The sequence below is a fragment of the Symphodus melops genome, assembly GCF_947650265.1.
Source record: "Symphodus melops genome assembly, chromosome: 2".
Classification (NCBI taxonomy): Eukaryota; Metazoa; Chordata; class Actinopteri; order Labriformes; family Labridae; genus Symphodus; species Symphodus melops.
In genome coordinates this window covers 3,220,081-3,237,588 of record NC_136692.1, presented here as the reverse complement: position 1 = coordinate 3,237,588, position 17,508 = coordinate 3,220,081, and the positions used below count along the sequence as shown (strand labels likewise).

Here is a 17,508-nt window from a genome sequence, read left to right as displayed (position 1 = left end):
AAAACACCCTCAGCTGACCAGTGCTTTACAGACAACAAAACATCAATATAGAGAAAAAGAATTTGTATTCAAACGTTGGATTTGTTTCATTTCAAAGGTTGTTTTTGAGCTGTGATTTGAATGAATGAAATGAGTTAGTGCGTCTAAAAGCATCAAATCACTAATAATGATTCAAAAGACAGAGAAAGGTGATTTAAACACGACTCTGTGTGATAATTCTGTGAGTCACAACCAAAGTGAAAATGTGTTTGAGTTGTAATTTTATTTGACAGTTTGACTCGTGTCCCATCTGTTAACATGGAGGAGGCGGGTTTATGAGCTAAACTGAAGTCAGTCAGTAGGGGGAGCTCTAAAATAGTTTAACTTGATGCGAGGCGAGAGGTTGTCCTTTCCGTTCTTTAATAAATCAAGAACCCCGGAATAAGGCTTCATAATAAACTTAAGGGCTCTCTGTGGGTTCCACATCATTTGTCGTCGAAACTCAGAGTTTGACTGTGAGGAGAGTTCACAGGACAAAGAGTGTGTGTGTGTGTGTGTGTGTGTGTCATCTTTAACTGGAAACAACTGCTCTGCTCTGATTCTGTTTCAAATATCTGAACTGTGATTGTCTGCCAAACAGAGCTCTGATCAAATCCCAGCGCTATCACCGTGGAAACAACTTTTATGGAAAAAATAAACATCACAAAAAAAAGAAATTTGGGACAAGTTATTAATTAAAAATGGGTTGTTTTTTTTTCGACTTTGGCAACCTCTACATAAACAGCATTTATTCTAAAAAATGGTTGCCAAGAAAATGTCAATTATACATATTTATAGTTTATGGTGTTTTTACCCATGTTAAAAAAAAAAAAGAAATACTGATAATTATTCCGACGGCCAGAATGTACGAACACAAACAACCAACTTTACATCAAGATTTGAGATGTGACAGTCCATTCATTTGTCATTTTTCTCTCTTATCTGCAGAGGGGGGGGGGGACTTTTTTCCTTCCAGCCCCCCTCTTTAGCACAAGTCAAACACTCAGCGCTGCTTTCAATACATCCAATTACATGCGACAGTGTCGGACTCTGTGACATCGGCAACATCTTTTCATCAATTTTTCATCAAGGCCTCTGCTCTGGGCCTCCTCCCCTTTTTCTCCATCTCAAGCTGCAGAGAGAGAGAGAGAGAGCGAGCGACGGTCTCTCGTACGCAACACAACCAACCAGAACAATATCCTGATGACACCTTGACCTTCACCTGTTCAGTTTTGCATATGCGCATGTGTACACGTTGATTGGCCTCCTGTTTGTTATGGATGTCCTTCGAGAAGACGAGTGTTAAGTAGAACAGGGAAAATAAAAAGAGTATGAAATGTAAATGTGAAATGTTAATATGGACGAGTAGGAAGCACGAGTATTAAAAAAAAACATGCGACAGGGTGCATTAACGTTTTAATATTTTAATCACTGAGGTGAAAAACATCCTGTCAGGGCTGTGATTCCCGGGGGGGGGGGGGGGGGGGGCACCTCAAGTGAACCGATCTCATTTTAGGAAACAATTTAAATCCCCCCCGAGGCTTCGCTGCTCTCTCACAGGCAAACAGTCCTCACGCTCGTCTCCTGAATCGGCCCGCGTCTTTACGTAACAGTCATGACGAGAGATATAATGTAGCCGCGGCGCACAGGGCCGGCTTCACAACAGGGATTACACCTAGATGATTCTTCAATTGAGAATTTAGACGAGCTTAATCCACCACGCCTGTGGAAGCGGACCGCGGCGCCGTGCAGAGCCGCGGCCAGATATGACGGAGAAGAGAGAGCAGGCCAGATTATTCCATAGGAGGCAGAAGAGCCGAGGCTGACGGAGCGTCTCCTGACAGCTCCTCCCACACCTCTCTGGAACGCAGGCTGTTCCCCTTTCAGTCCACCTCACTCTCTGTTTCTTTCTCCCTGTCCTCTGTCTGTCTGTCTGTCTGTGTGTGTGTGTGTGTGTGTGTGTGTGTGTGTGTGTGTGTGTGTGTGTGTGTGTGTATGGAAGAAGAGTGTAAGTGTGTGTGTGTTATCGCTTCATTAGCCTGCAGATTTCTGGGTCATTCATAGCCTTGTTCCCACTGTCTCAGATGCTTTAATTACCCTCACATGAGTCACATCTGATAATTAGGATGGTCCGAACAGAACACACACAACTGCTCAGGCTTACACGTGTGACACATGCTCACACACACACACACACACACACACACACACACACACACACACACACACATCAGTCATTAGTGGAGAGCTTAACATGCAGTACAGTGCTAATGGGATTATCATTGCTGAGGGTCCTGCTCATGAACCTCTTACTCCTCTCTCTATTCATCACCGAGCACTGTTCTTAAATACTGACGACATGCCTCCACATGATCTCTCTCTCTCTCTCTCTCTCTCTCTCTCTCTCTCTCTCTCTCTCTCTCTGTCTCTCTCTCTCTCTCTGTCTCTCTTCTTATTTAATTATTCATTCATTAAATGTTTATTGGTATTGAGTCAAGTAAAGAAAGTAAACCTGTCCCCGGTTGGACTTTTAAAACACATAAAACTCAACAACACACAGAACAATACGAGACACGAAATGTCATTAAAAAACACTTAAAAAAAACAAGCAGCACACGATTATACACTCATTAAAGACTGAGTCGGGGGGGGGGGGGATACCCCTCGGTCCTGTCTGTCTGTCTGTCTGTCTGTCTGTCTGTCTGTCTGTCTGTCTGTCCTTCCTTCCATCCTTCCTTTTTTCCTCCCTGTCTGCCTGTCCTTCTTTACTTCCTTCTTTCTGTCTTTCCTTTCTTTTTTCTTTCTTTCTTTCCTTCCTTCCTTCCTTCCTGTCTTTCTATGCTTCCTTCCTTCCTTCCTTCCTGTATGTCTGTGCTTTCTTCCTTCCTTCCTGCCTTCCTTCTTTTTTCTGTCTTTCCTTTCTTTTTTTCTTTCGTTCCTTCCTTCCTGTCAGTCTGTGCATCCTTCCTTCCTTCCTTCCTTCCTTCCTTCCTTTCGTACTCTTAAAGCTGTCTCTTCTTTCCTCCATTGTTACGGTGAAAATGCTCTTTAAGCGTGACCACATCAGAGGGCGGTCTCAATGGGGCACCGTGGTGGTCTGGAGGTCTAAGCTGCTGACCATGAAATTCTGATGTTCCTGGTTCAAGTCTGGCTGTTGACATGGATTACACGTCTCTGTCTCGTCTCCACCTGCTCCTCTCTGCTTTACACTGTCAAGTACAAGAACACAGTGTATCTGTAATGGATCCATTTATTTATAGCTTTTTTTTTCTTTTCGCTTTTTTATTTTGCAGTTTTCCATGAACAAACAACAAACAATACAATTGTCAAACATAGACACAAGGAAAGTAAATAAAAGAAGAAAAAAAAACACCCACCACCCCTCAAGGCTCGTAAATAGAAATAAAATCAAATAAACAGAAACATTCAAGAGCAAATACAAAAATAGTCAGACAGGGACCTCTCATCATATGTTGAGTGGATTGATATTTCAAGTATGTTACAAAGTATTTTTAATTATCCTGGACAACTGGTGTTAAGTATGTTATTGAAAAGGAAAACCTTCTACAAATTCTACAAAGGGACTCCAGGTGAAGGTGAAGTTTCTGTGGGCTTTACATATCTTATATCTCAGTTTCTCCAAAGGTAGAAAAGATAGTACATCCCTCATCCACTGCAGGAACGACAGGGCTGAATTTGATTTCCAATGAAGAAGTATTATTTATCGCTTTTATTAGAATTTATTCTAAAAAAATTTTTTAAAAGATTAAAAACTGAAAAGAGAAAAAATGTGTTGCTCGAAAAACAAAGTTGGGGTGAATATAATTCGGTAATTATTGAATGCTTCTGTGACCTTTTGACCCTTTTGTGAACCCTGACCTTTTCAATGGTTGCTTAAAAGGCTCCGATTAAAAAACCGTTAAGACGCTTCTTTATTTAGAGAGTAAAGCCAGCTGTTACAGCTAATCAGATAAACTTCCATCATCAGACACAAGAGAATGAATCAAAGATAAAGATTGATTTCACTCCTGCCATATTGAATTACACTAAGTGCTGTTGCCTCACAGCAAGAAGGTTCCTGGTTCAAATCCTGTCTGTGCAAGTTCTCCCTCTGCGCATGTGGGTTGACTCGCTCAGTCCAGAGACATGCTCGTTAGGTTAAATTGAGTGTGGCTGGTTTCTATATGTCAGCACTGGGATTGACTGGTTACCAGTACAGGGTGTACCCCGCCTCACGCCCCATCACAGCTGGGCTCGCCATCGTAGCTTCAGCCCACCCGCGACCAAAACGGGGAAAAAAACGATATCTATAATGGAAGATAGAGTGATCGAAGTTGTCAGCCCTGAGCAGCAGCAGCTCGATCAATCCCACCCCCCCCCCCCCGACCCGTGGAGTTCAGACACTGGTGGTGGAGGCGTCGGCTGATGTTCTCATCTCAGGCGTATGGGATGAACACGCTGATCTAACTGAAGCTCAGGGTTGAGCAGAAGGGATGAAGAGCCTGACCCAACACGCTGACCGGACGATGGCTGATCATGTGATCTGAGGCTGACGGGAGGAGGTGGGGGGTGGGGTGGGGGGGGGGGGGGGAGGTGATGGAACGGCGAGGGCTCGGTGGTGACAGACAGGTGGAGAACTGTCGTGGAAGAGGAAGCCATATTTAAGAAAGGACGGCAGCAAGATGAAAGGCAAACGATCCGGTGTGAGAATACAGATTCGACTTACATTCAAAGTGATGAATAAAAACAAGGATCTGATCAAGACAATCTCACTCTGCTGTTCCTTCCTGGCATCTAAATAATCACCTCTCTCCATCTGAACCACTCTCAGCCCTCTCTCCTATCATCACGGCGCCCATTTCATCAGCTTATTTAAAACTGTTATTACCCATAACATTCAATTTTCACTGTGTTTACCCCGTGCGACTGAAAGGCTAATGGAGATATTGACAGCTGAGTGCAGAGTGATTCCGTCCAGGCCATTGTGTTGAGTGCTCGGATGGAGAGGAGTGGATGACTGGAGGGGCGATCTGTGGTATTACATATAGTGAGGAAGGCGTGGGAAAGAGAGGCCCTGTGAAAGCCTGAAGCTTAAATACCAGGCCTCGCTCACACACACTCACACACACACACACACACACTCACACACACAGACAGACAGACATGAAAGACAACGCCTGCACACACACACACACGGATACACATACAGGCAGTGGATTAGGATGGGGATTATGGGAGCATAGCTGTAAAACAGGCAGAGACAGATCAGTATTATACTTCATAAACACACACACACACACACACACACACACACACACACACACTGGATGTCTATTCAGACCGTACAGTACGATGGATTTATTCCGAGGTCAGTGGTGATGACTTGTGTTCATGCGTCCTGACCGAGCACTGTTCAAGCTGCAATTGGGAAGCAAAGCAGCTTTAGTGATCAATTATTGAACTTGTACGGCAGACGGAGAGATGCAGAGGTGTCATGGCTGCCCCCCATACAGTGTTACATTACGTTCAGGAATCTCAATGAGCTGATGAACGACCTGCAGAGAAGAAGAAGTACAACGAGGCATTAACTTCAAAATGTCGGGCTTATATCTGAAATCCAATCTGCCTGAAAAGAGCAGAGAAGACAACCTTGACGTTGCCTCACCATGAAGTTCTCGACATGATGTGCGCCAAAACTCAGGCGAGGCGTGTTCATAAAACACCTCCAGAACCTGCTTTTTTTTTTTCCTTTTCTACAACGGCGACAAAACACAGAGACTTCACTCAAACCTTTCTCAGTCGAGAAGTCTGAATCAGCCTCTTAGAAACTGGAGAGGTTAGAGCTCGTGTCAGCAGCTGTAAACGTCTACATGTCCTCCCACACAGGTGCGGCGCAGACTGGGATTCTACAGACGGGCTCATCATGTCTTTGTCCCTTCATATTCATTCAGGGAGGAGTCACTATAGGTGTCTGAATTTGTGAGTTCACGTTGGGTTTTGGTGTTTCAGAAGCGGGAGCTTCCCATACACACACAGTATGAGTCAGACATGCACACACACACACACACACACAGCGCTGATACAGCTGATCCTGCACATGCACCATTTGTGGCGGCTGTGGGTTAGAATCCGACCTCGGCCTTTTGTTGCATGTCCTCCTCAGCTGCCCTGACCAGTAAATGGAAAACACACGGCCCAAAAAGAAACACACCTGTGTGGGTGCACAGAAACTTTAATGAAGTGGCAACCTACATCGTGAAGTGGCAACCTACATCGTGAAGTGGCAACCAAACTGCAGTTCCTTGGTTGGCCACTTGAGGCACTTCCATGTATAAACGTCAGGTTTTACAGAAGAAATTAAAATGTTGAAGTCTGGTTCTGAGAGTTTATTTGGTATCAATAGCTCATTTCTTTGTTGTTGCTTGATCTGTTACCTGTTTTGATTTCAGTCAGCCCAGGAGTTATTCTGACATTGACATATTTAGAGGTGTGGTCGTGGTTTGTTTTAGTTTGTTAGCTTGCTTGAATCACTGAAAATCTTTCTTAGAAATGTTCTCTTTTCAAAGTTCTGTCGACCCAAATATCAAAGTGAATGAAGTTTCGTCTGCAAGTCCAACAAAGTGGAAATACTTTGAGTTTTAAATATTCAACAGTACCTTGTCATTCTCATGTTTGAGTTACTTTGGCTAATCCACAGTGACTGTGAACAGCTTTTTAAAAGCTTCATCAGGCCTTTGTAGAGCGTTCTGTAAAAGAACTTTAAATGAAACTTGGAGAACGCCGCGTTATCTTAAGTCTCACTTCGGCTTCAATTAGATGTCACTGTTGAATTTTTCACACTCAGGAAGTATCCAAGGTTGATGTGATCTGTGGTGAAGTTTAAAATGTCAAGTTGATAAAATGTGACTTTCTGAATTTGCAAAGTTTGCGACTGGGGTGAAGTTTAAACTTGATGATCAAACCTACACGGTGTGTGTTTTTAATTTGATGAACTGACTGCGGTCTCCTCTCCCTCCTTGTCATTCCATGTTAACGAGCGGAAACCTCCAGTGTTGAAAAATGAGGCTAACATGAGGCTGCCTGCAGGAACACAGAAAGTTTACATGTTTACAGCCTGGTATAAAAAATGATATTCGTCTGATTAGTTATTGTGCTTATGGGCGCACAACCTCTACAGGGGGTTACATCCCTTTTTATTTCATAAACAATATGTGCTATCCATAGTGAGGCATGTCGCTGACATGATTGACAGGTGGATGTGATGTAGAGGCCTCAGCTCCAGCTCCCAGCCTGTCGCTAGGTTGACTGAAAGTTAGGTTGAGACAGCATTTCCAGCATGGCGGCTGCTGCCGATGAGCCTCCAGAGCGCACGCAGGCTCCCTCCATTAATGGTTCAAACCCTGCAAAACAATTTTTGTCTCTACTTTAAAAAACAACAACAACAAAAAAAAAAAACACCCTCTAATATTCGTAGGAACTTCCTGCCATCTCTGTGGTGAGATTAGGATTCCTGCAGGCCGGAAGACTTCCTAGCTTGATGTAAATACACTCAAACCACATAATGAGACAATAAGAGGTCACGGCTCACCTCGGCACCACCCATCTCGTTAATTGAAACAAATATCTCAGTCTTTATAAGCAACGTGTTGCTGTAAACCGACGCTGATGTTGCAGGATGCGCGGCCTAAACTTGGAGGTAAATTGATGAATGATGCTGTCATGCTAGACCTTGTCAAATAATGTTTCAAAAAATCAGGCCGCACACTGCTCAGACATGATGGAGCAGCAGCTCTGCACAGAGCGAGTGCTTCAATCTGTGGCTGTTAACGCTCCGGTCCCGCTGCATCGAGCACGTCTTGGTCACCAGACATCTGTCAACGGCGGGGCGGCTCAGCGGAGGTCCGAGGCTCCCTGCGATGCCATCATTTCAAACTGTCAAATATAATCACCAATCTCTGCTTTGTCTCTTTTTAGATTCACTCTGCATCCTCATTTCTGCATGGCCACCTCAAATTCTCTCCTCCTCCTCCTCTTCCACATTTCTCCTCTTTTAGTGCTGAAATCTGTAACTAGCAATTTGCCAATCTCCCCCACTATGACACACACACACACACACACACACACACACACACACACACACACACACATATATGCACACGCACACACAGACACATGCAGAGGAATCCAGACTGCTGGAGCTGCTGTGGTGTATAATGACAGATAATTGGCTATTGTGGGTTCGCCCTCGGCAGCGGGAACCAATCACAGTGACAGCCACTTCTCCATGACCTGTGTGTGTTTGCCTCAGTTTGTGTGTGTTTGCCTCAGTTTGTGTGTGTGTGTGCAAGCGTGGGTATGTGAAAGTGTGAGTTGCACTGATTGTATTTTATTTTGCTGTCTGCCTTTGTTGCAGTGTGTACGGGGGTAATTGCTAGTCAAGTGAGTACAGTACGGTCTGTTACTGACAGCTCTCTTTGTAGTTTAGATCCCCGTCATTGTCACATCTATGTAAACAGTCATTTGCGATTCTACTATACGTGTGCATAATGAGCTTTCTATGCCATTTCCATGTGCATTCACTGACACATTAGGCTCATGCACAGGTGAAACCGTTATACAGTTAGTTTGTTTCGTTCACATTACCCCTCCCAGTGCTTCTCATTTTACAGTCCCAGGGTTTATGCACCCATTTCAAGGCTCCCACACGATGCAGCCTCGCTGCTCTTCGCTTGCGTGACAGCTGCTTAGCTCGTCGTTCACTCTGAAGGAGTCAGCAGCCGTGCTTAATGGTCTCTGTGCTTTGACGTTTTATACGGTACCTGTTGACTCCATCTGCTCCAAACCGAGCGCTCCCCCCTCCTCCTCCCCCCCTCCCTCCTCGGAAAAATAATCCTGATGTGTTCTCTCACGTCACTGCATCAGCAGCAACAGCCATGATGCCAAGTGGGGAACGTCGCCCTCTTCATCTGCGCACACTCTCTCTGCCTTTTCTTTCTTTCACCTTATCGCATATTCCTCCTCTCTCTCTCTGTCACTTCCTCCCTCGCTGTTTTTCCGCCCCTCTTTTCTCTCTCTCTCTCTCTCTCTCTCTCTCTCTCTCTCTCTCTCACCCTGTTTGCACCGATTCTCATTTCCGCTCTCTCAATAGCAGAGAGTGCTCATCCAACGCATGCACACGGAGCAAATGAGATCCCGTGTGTGCGTGCGTGTGGCATGCGTGACTCAGTAAATATGATCTTTTCTGTATTGCTAATACACGCTGCCATGAAATAAAGAAAAGTGCTCGTGTGTAGAGGAGGGCTTGTGTGCTTCATCAAAACCAGCCAGCTCAATATTCCCAAATGCAATTTCCTGGATGTGAAAAGAGCCGGCTGGATGTTCATCACTCTATTCTCTCTTTTTAGTGTTCAATAAAAGCTTCTTTAGGCTGCTCGCTCACGTGTTCTGCCTGTCATTTTCACTCTTTCTGACACACACACACACACACACACCCACCTTGTGTAGAAGTCAGCACATCAGTCTCCCGAGCATGATTAAAGTGCATATCACAGCATGTTCCCCCTCACTGTTCCTTTTGTAAATGCTGCTTAACATTCTGAGACTTTATCACATAATTCAGCTCAGCTGAGCTCAGCCGTATTGTGTCTGTGAAAATCAATTGTAGCAATGGAGATTTTTTTTTCAGCGTTATATGTAGATAAAAAACACGCTTCAGCTCTGGCCTCAGCTAAATTGATCATTTTGCGGCTCCAGAGACTCAGAATTATCTTCTTTCTCTCTCTCTCTCTCTCTCTCTCTCTCTGCTTTGCCAAGCCAGAGGAAGATTGCTATTGTTGAGGTAAATCAACATGTTTACAACAGGAGTCACAACGACACAATCAGCTCCTTTGAACAGCTGAATAGAAGAGAAATAAAAGGTGGAGTGTGGCAAATTGGGACATAAAATCTTGTTATCCTTGTTTACCCTTGTTGTGTTATCTAAATGTGTGATTACAGATCAGGATTTATCTCGGTGTCGACCTGCTGCCTCTCCCCTCCTGCCTCCCTCTGACTCCGCTCTCTCTGTTAGCTGCATTAGTTTCCCGCCTCAATGAAATTATGCTAGTTGTAGCCCAGGTGCAGCCGTGGAAGGTGCCACCTTTAATAGAAGCGGAGCTGGTGACGCTGTGCAGCTGTCTGCAGCCTCACACGTTCTCTGGGTAGAAAACGAATGAAAATGGTGAACGCCAAATCTTTGACTTAACGAAGGAAGTGTCACAAAGTTGTGCAAAACATCGAGGTGATCTGGCACTACTACCACCCGACGTCCCTGACGCCCAGCCTACAACCATCGGACCGTGTCCTCGCCACAACCACCGCCGTCCTCAGTCATGCTCCGACCTCCACCTCAGCGGCGTCTCGCGATAACCCTTCTTATGAATTGGCGCTACACAAATAATCTGAAGTGATGTTGTAAAGTAGCCAAGCTTTAAAACCCCTTGACGTCAAACTGCTTCCGCCCCAAATGCAGCTAAAATAGCGTCCGTATTCCTCCACTGCCGGTTGATGCACTTTCAGTACATACTTAGGAAACTTTTGCACGCATTAGTTTGTTTCATAGGACCAGTCGGAGACAGAACAACATCCATGATGTGCTATTTTTATGTAATATCTACTGTATATATGTGCTATTTTCAAATAAACATTCTAAACTTAATTTAGCATCTACTTGAAAGCAAAAACTCATGTAAAACAAAAAAAAAAAGTTGTAATACTTGGAAACAAATTCAGGCGTCAAGGGGTTCAAAAAATTATCAAGTCCAGTTTTCTCTTAAAGCAGCCACAACGACGGCGTGCTTTAAGACCTTTTGGAGTTAGAGTTGCGTTAACATCTCTTACAAACAGAAAAAAGGTCAGAGCAGGTGACACTGTCAAACATGATGTCTCAATACTGAAACACTGCTGATGTATTAGTGCGGTGTGCAGGAATTTTTTTTTTTTTTTAGAAGAAGAATCATTTGGAGATTAATAACTCATCCTTTATTGATGACTTGGACTTTTCGGTTGCTGTGGTATTGAACGAGGTATTGGCAGCGCTAGATTTGTACATGTATCATATTGAAGTTTAGCATTCTGGTATCGTAACGACCTTCGTGTGTTGGGTGCGTACCTGTATGTCTGAATTTGTGTGCATGTGTAACATTTCCACAGCGCGAAGAAAAGGGCACGCGTGGCTGTCGCAGGGAGGAGTCATAAATCTTTGAAGCTTCAGGAGAAGTTGACTGTACGCATATCTGTGCGTGGAGGCGGGGTCAGGTGTCAGCGGGAGGGCAGGGGGTCAAGTGTATATGTGGGGCATTAATCATTAAGCATCAGTGATTAAGGCGTGTGTGTGTACGTGGTGCGTGTGGGTGGCTCTCTATGGTGCTGAGATTAGAGGCAATTATTGAAATGTCATGGCTTTAATGGGCCGCGGCTCTGCACCACTCTCACAAGTCATGAGCTGAACTTTCAAGGTGAAGAACCTGCTCGCTCGCTCGCTCTTCATGTGTTTGAAGACTATTTTCTGCTCGTCGTCATGTTGTGTTTTTCCACTTTAAAGCCCTCTGTAGCTTTTACGTGTAAAGCACGTTTAACAGCCTCGCAGCCACAGAGGGCGACGTGAGAGTGCGTGGAGAGGCTGACCCCCAAATGTTTGAATCTTTGGACGAAGTGACTGATGTCTAATTCTAACTCAATAGATCTGTTTTCTCTGAATAGTTCATGGCTCGCTGCCTCAATCTTGGTCACCTTATTAAAACTTTGAATGCAGTTCTGAAAGAAGCAGCGTATCCATGTTTAGAGGATTTCATTGGCTACGAGCGACGTAAAGTAATCCACTCCGTCAGAACAGAGGCAGGCACCTCTTTTAAATGACAGCTCTCATTGGCTGTCATAGACTGCCAACTGTGTATCAAAGGCCGTAATTGGCCGAATGAGGTGTCATCAAAATGTCAGCGAAACAAAGGAGGTTGATTTGAAGAAATCGGTGGATCTTTATGGATGTAATGTGTTTGTGTTAAATCTTCCTCTGGACCTTGGAGGACTTGTTTTTGGTGGAATATGATGATCTGGAGAAGATACAAAATGGTAATTAGCAAAAATCATTGTTTGTTCGCCGGTGGTCGGACAAACGTGGAGATTGTGGCTGCTGTGGTGGTCGAATCAATCGATTAGCTGTCTCAGATCGTGGGGTTAAAAAACAGGGAAGGACGACCCAAGTTTAGAAACACAAAAGATTTATTAAAACAAAAGGCAAAAATAAACTTACTCAACTAATAAATCCAGCAGAGTCAGGAGGAGAAAAACAAAGTCATCCACTGGAGCAGGGAGACAAAAGACAAACAGCAGCAGCAGCAAACCACACAACACAATGAAGTGACACAGAGGGGAAGAAACACTGCGACTAAATAGACACAGGTGAGACTCATGAGACAGGTGAGACTCATGAGACAGCTGAGACTCATGAGACAGGTGAGACTAATCAGGGTAATCAAGACAGGAGGGAAACACAGGGAGGCAGGAAACCAGACAACACAGAGAACTACAAAGAAGCACGGGGAGAAGACATGACAGAATAAAACTGGAAACAATAAAGACTAAACAAGTAAACACAATAACACTACACTATGAATCAAGAAACATTAAGAACAATTAACACAGAAACAATGAGAATTAAAATAAGAGGAAACTTAGAACTAAATCATGACATTAGCATGCTAACACAACAATGCAGCTGGAGTTGTTTTGGTGCTCGATGGCGACACCTACTGGATCAAAAAGTCCCCTGTTCTTCCTTAAACGCAGACTTAATGAATAAAAAAAGATAGTGATGGATCAAGTCTTATCAGAGAATAAATTGTTATTTCCAAGTCGAGATGACAGTTAATGACATGGTTGATCTCTTGTGTTGTTGATGAGAACATGGACCAATAAGAGTAAAGACAACAAACAATCAGGAAGTGATGGACAAAATCCGACGAATCAGGATGGACTCTGTAAGTCCTCTGTAATCAGGGACAGGCCTCGTGTGTTTATAAAGTTTTGCAAAAATCTATTATTGTCATTCCTGGATGGTCTGATGATTACTTTCTCAATTAATCATATCTTTGGTCTGTTATGCCCGGCTAAACTCATCACATTTTCCCAAAGCCCGAGCTTATGAGACAATATTCATTTTCTCCCATAAATGATAGTTAAACAGAAATCTCAAAACCAATCAGCAATTATTTTCGTGTGTCATTTACGTCTGCCACATTCACACTGTCACTACTCGTGGATTAGCAGGAATACAGAGAAAAAGAAAGAGGAGGAAATGTTGCTTTAAGTTTGCATGAATAACATTGCAGGTCCGTTCTCAAGAGACGGTGAAACGTGACTTTAGGTGTTTGTTGATTGGATGTCAGATCGATCATTTCGGATGTATCGAAACACTGATTGGCTTTCGTGATATCAGGTAAAGCAGATGTGCTACGGTTGAAATGTTCAGTCCAGGATGAATATCTGTTTTAAGAAAGAAGTAAATAATCCTGAGGATACAACAAGCTGTCCTTACTGGGGATTATGTTCTGCTTGCTCTTGTACATTTTTGCAGAATCTGTAAATAGAGATCATAATAACAACAACCAACAAATATGCTCCAATCTTTTTTTTTGGCATTAATGTTTTAAAAAAAAAAGGGAAAATTGTTGCTTATTTATGATCTGTCAGCTGACTTAACCGATGAATAATTTAGAAAGCAATGTTCTCGTCAATCTTTCTTTCTTGTGTGGAAGTTTAAAGAGGGACAGAAACCTCCTTGGAGGGAACATTCGGTGGTTAACCAGATGTGAAACCTTCTGCTTGTTGAAGCCAATGTTGACTCACAGTGAGTGGAAACACAACACGAGCGTGCAAACCTTTCACATGTTTAAGGTGCTCTTTTCCCCTTGAAATATTTCATGTGTGTTGTCATTATGAGCACAGCAAAGTATTCCACCAACGTAAACAAACGTAGGTTGTTTTGCACTTAAACACAATTCATTACAAAGTAAGACTCGCTGTCATCGTGTTGGAAACTACAAACCCCTAAATTACTGAAAGATCTTGACCGGTGCAGAAAGTTTAAAGTCAGTGATGCTTGTTTAACTTCATGAACCTGTTTTGTTGCCGATCGGAGGAGTGGAGAATTTTAACTTTTATAAAAACGCTAGCTTTAATTTGGTTATCTGTCCTGGTCGACAGCTCAGTTGACAAATGTGGCAGCTTTAGACGTTATTTACCAGATTAGCACAAGAGTCATATCATATCTCATATGCATCATATACATCATCAACTGACACAACGTTAACGTCTGCTCGAGGCTGACCTGACGGATCTCTGACGCTCTGTGTCATCTAGCTAGCAGAGAAGTCGTGGGACCAACGTAATATGTCAGCCACCTCAGAGGAGGAATTTGGCTTCTATTTTGTACAACAGAAAGAGATGAAGACATGTTGTCCATATTTACATAAAGTCTCTGGTGAGAAATGTCCCATGAGACTTACTGTATATGTTGAGCATCTTTTGAATTTTCCTCTTCTTTCATTTGTGGCTCTTCCCTCCTTCAGATCAGTTATTATTGCTGATGCAGTTAAAGGTAGAGTCTGAAGTATTGATCGTTGCGTTTTGTAAACACACCATCCCACCTCCAGGACTTCACGCCACCTGAAGCCCACGGAACGGAAAGGCAATTCATGTAGCATGCTAGCACAAGCTAACCACGTGTTTTTGGACTCCACGTCTACGGGTGAAAACCAACGCAAAGTTCACCCTCGTTTTGGAACGAGCTTCATCCACGTGATGATGACGATGATGAGGAATTGTATCATCTTGTAACATCTTGAGTTTATCAAATCAGGAAAATCCAGTCAGAGAACCGTGCGTGCTGCAGAATCAGTCTCACCCGCACGTGATGTTTGAGCTACGTTACTTTTGTACAAGTCTGTGTTTTAGTTGTAAGGAAAAAGCTGCTGAATAGAATTTGTTTTAAGTCCATGAAAACGTACACTTTTCACCATTTTCCATGTAAGATAATCTTTAAAAGGTGTAAATGTATTTTACACTTTTTTTTTTTTTTTAAACCTTTCTGGAAACCGGAAATCAGAAGGATGTTTTTTCAGAAAAAAAGCAGCTTCTCCAAATAGATTAAAAAAAAATAGAAATCCTGTGCTACACATTGGATCTTCTTATGAAGCGTACTCGCTCACACTGTTGCAGCTGAGAATCTCTGCACTGCACTGAAGGGGAGAGGCAGTTGTCACTTTCTCCAGTCCATGACTAGATGCAGGATTACAGAACACAGAGGTGTTTGTGTCTGCACACACACAGTGTGGAGTTTATGCATGGCTGAAACTAATAAATTGGTTCGCTGTCAGTGTGTGGCTGCAGGGAGTGTGTGGCCAGTCGTGTGTTTTTCACATGCAGAAAGCATCCATGCATACACACGCACTGAATATTGAACCCACACATCCATACATATTTATCAGTGGAGCTGTTAGATCGTGTGTGTAGATGTGTTTTGACAGAGAGAGGGTGCTGGAGTGTGAAGCAACAAAACAACTGCAACGACATCATATGAAATCCTGTTTTCATCGTGGCATTTACGTCAATTTTAGAAGAATACGAGCTCTAAATGGTCTCGAAATAGCAGCTCGTTCCAAGTGTGTTTTGCAAACCTGTGTGTAATTCTGTAAATCTGTGTGTGTGTGTGTGTGTGTGTGATGGCCATCAAACCCAGCTCTAGGTTCCATTTCAGCCATGAAGTTATCTTGATAGCAATCCCCCTTATCTCTTACGTGAGTTATCTTTTCGAGTGTGTGTGGGGCCGCTGTTAATGTGCGCACAACCCCATTGTATATGTGTGCAAAAACATCTGTCTCTGGTGTGTGTGTGTGTGTGTGTGACCCCCCCCATCCCTCCTCAGGCTGAGGTTGTGTTAACGACTGAGGAGTTTCTGCAACAAAAGCATGTTTACGCTCCTTTGTCTCATTTACATTGGACTGATGGGAATCAGCTGCAGCGCTGATTGTGTTTGGTGTTCTAGGTCAGCTCATCCTGATAAGTCTGTGTGTGTGTGTGTGTGTGTGTGTGTGTGTGTGTGTGTGTGTGCGCACACGCGTTTGTGTGTCTATGTGTGTGCGTGTGGTTTCATCATCATGAACGTACCCTTAGTCCTTTTTGTTCTGTCCTCTTTGTCCGTGCACAGCTGATCCTGACGCTCTTAAAAGTTTTATACAAGTCACAGAGGCTGCACACTTTAGCACACGTCACTCAGCCTGACGCACAAACACACAAAGTTAAACCTCTCACATGATTATTACTGGTAGGTTTATAATCACATTGTGCGCCCTAAGCGCTTCAAGCATTAGTCCCATCTGGGAAGATTTTTTGGATTTTATTTTAGATTCATCATACGACCGTCTGCACCGTGGCTATAAGAGAGAAACTTTTTAGATTAAAATGCCAAACTCCCTTAATCCTCACTTTTTATTCTGAAAAACTGGTTAAATATTTCTCCTCTGTGGAGATTTTAATGAACCCCATGGATTTCTTTTCTGACCACACTTTGGAAACTGTTCGCCTTAAATGAAATTTCCAGGTGAATGTTGGTTTAGGCTCCTTTTTAAAAAGAAATAGATATTTTACTGATCTTTAGGGATACATTCTACCTCTGATTACCCCTTAATCTCCAAAAAAAAGCAAAAACTGCATAATCCCAAAACCTGTTAAATCTGTTGGTAGACCCGGGTTCGACAACATTACATTTTTTAGACTGAAGCGTCTCATTTTAGCCTATCGATTGCACTCGTTTGTTATTTCTAAAGTTGTCTTGGCGTCAGTGTGCTATCGGTTTCATGAAATATTAAGGCTGAATAAACCATGGGACATGAGGCTTTAAGATAACATGATATGCGTTCATTGATCAATCCGAAAGGGCTATTTCGTCCCTCCGCCGGGGGAGGGAGTGATCACTGTGCCTGCAACAGACTGCCCCATACACACGCTCGCGCACACACGCTCGCGCACTCGCACGCATACACTCACAATATGACAAACATAACGTCGCATGTTTTACTCCCGGCGTCTGCAGCTTTAAATCTGCAGCCAACTTGGGTCCAGCTACCCACACCGCGGGGATTTAACAGCTACCTTACAGACTCATATACTCACCGGGGAGGAAATTATTGGAGCGAGAGCTCGACAGACGATTGAGAGAGAGAGAGGGAGGGAGCGAAAGAGAGAGAGAGAGAGAGAGAGCGATAGAGGGAGGGTGAGTTAAAGAGAGATAGAGAGAGAGGGAGGGAGAGTTAGAGAGAGAGAGAGAGGGGGAGGGAGGGAAAGAGAGAGAGATAGAGGGAGGGTGAGTTAAAGAGAGATAGAGAGAGGGAGGGAGAGTTAGAGAGAGAGAGAGAGGGGGAGGGAGGGAAACAGACGCACGGTGCTGGATTATTT

General features: G+C 43.6%; 1 protein-coding gene across 1 annotated transcript in view; it reads left to right on the top strand.

Moving 5' to 3' along the window:
* ptprdb (protein tyrosine phosphatase receptor type Db) overlaps positions 1–17,508 on the top strand; it is a 171,875-nt gene that overhangs the window by 52,325 nt on the left and 102,042 nt on the right.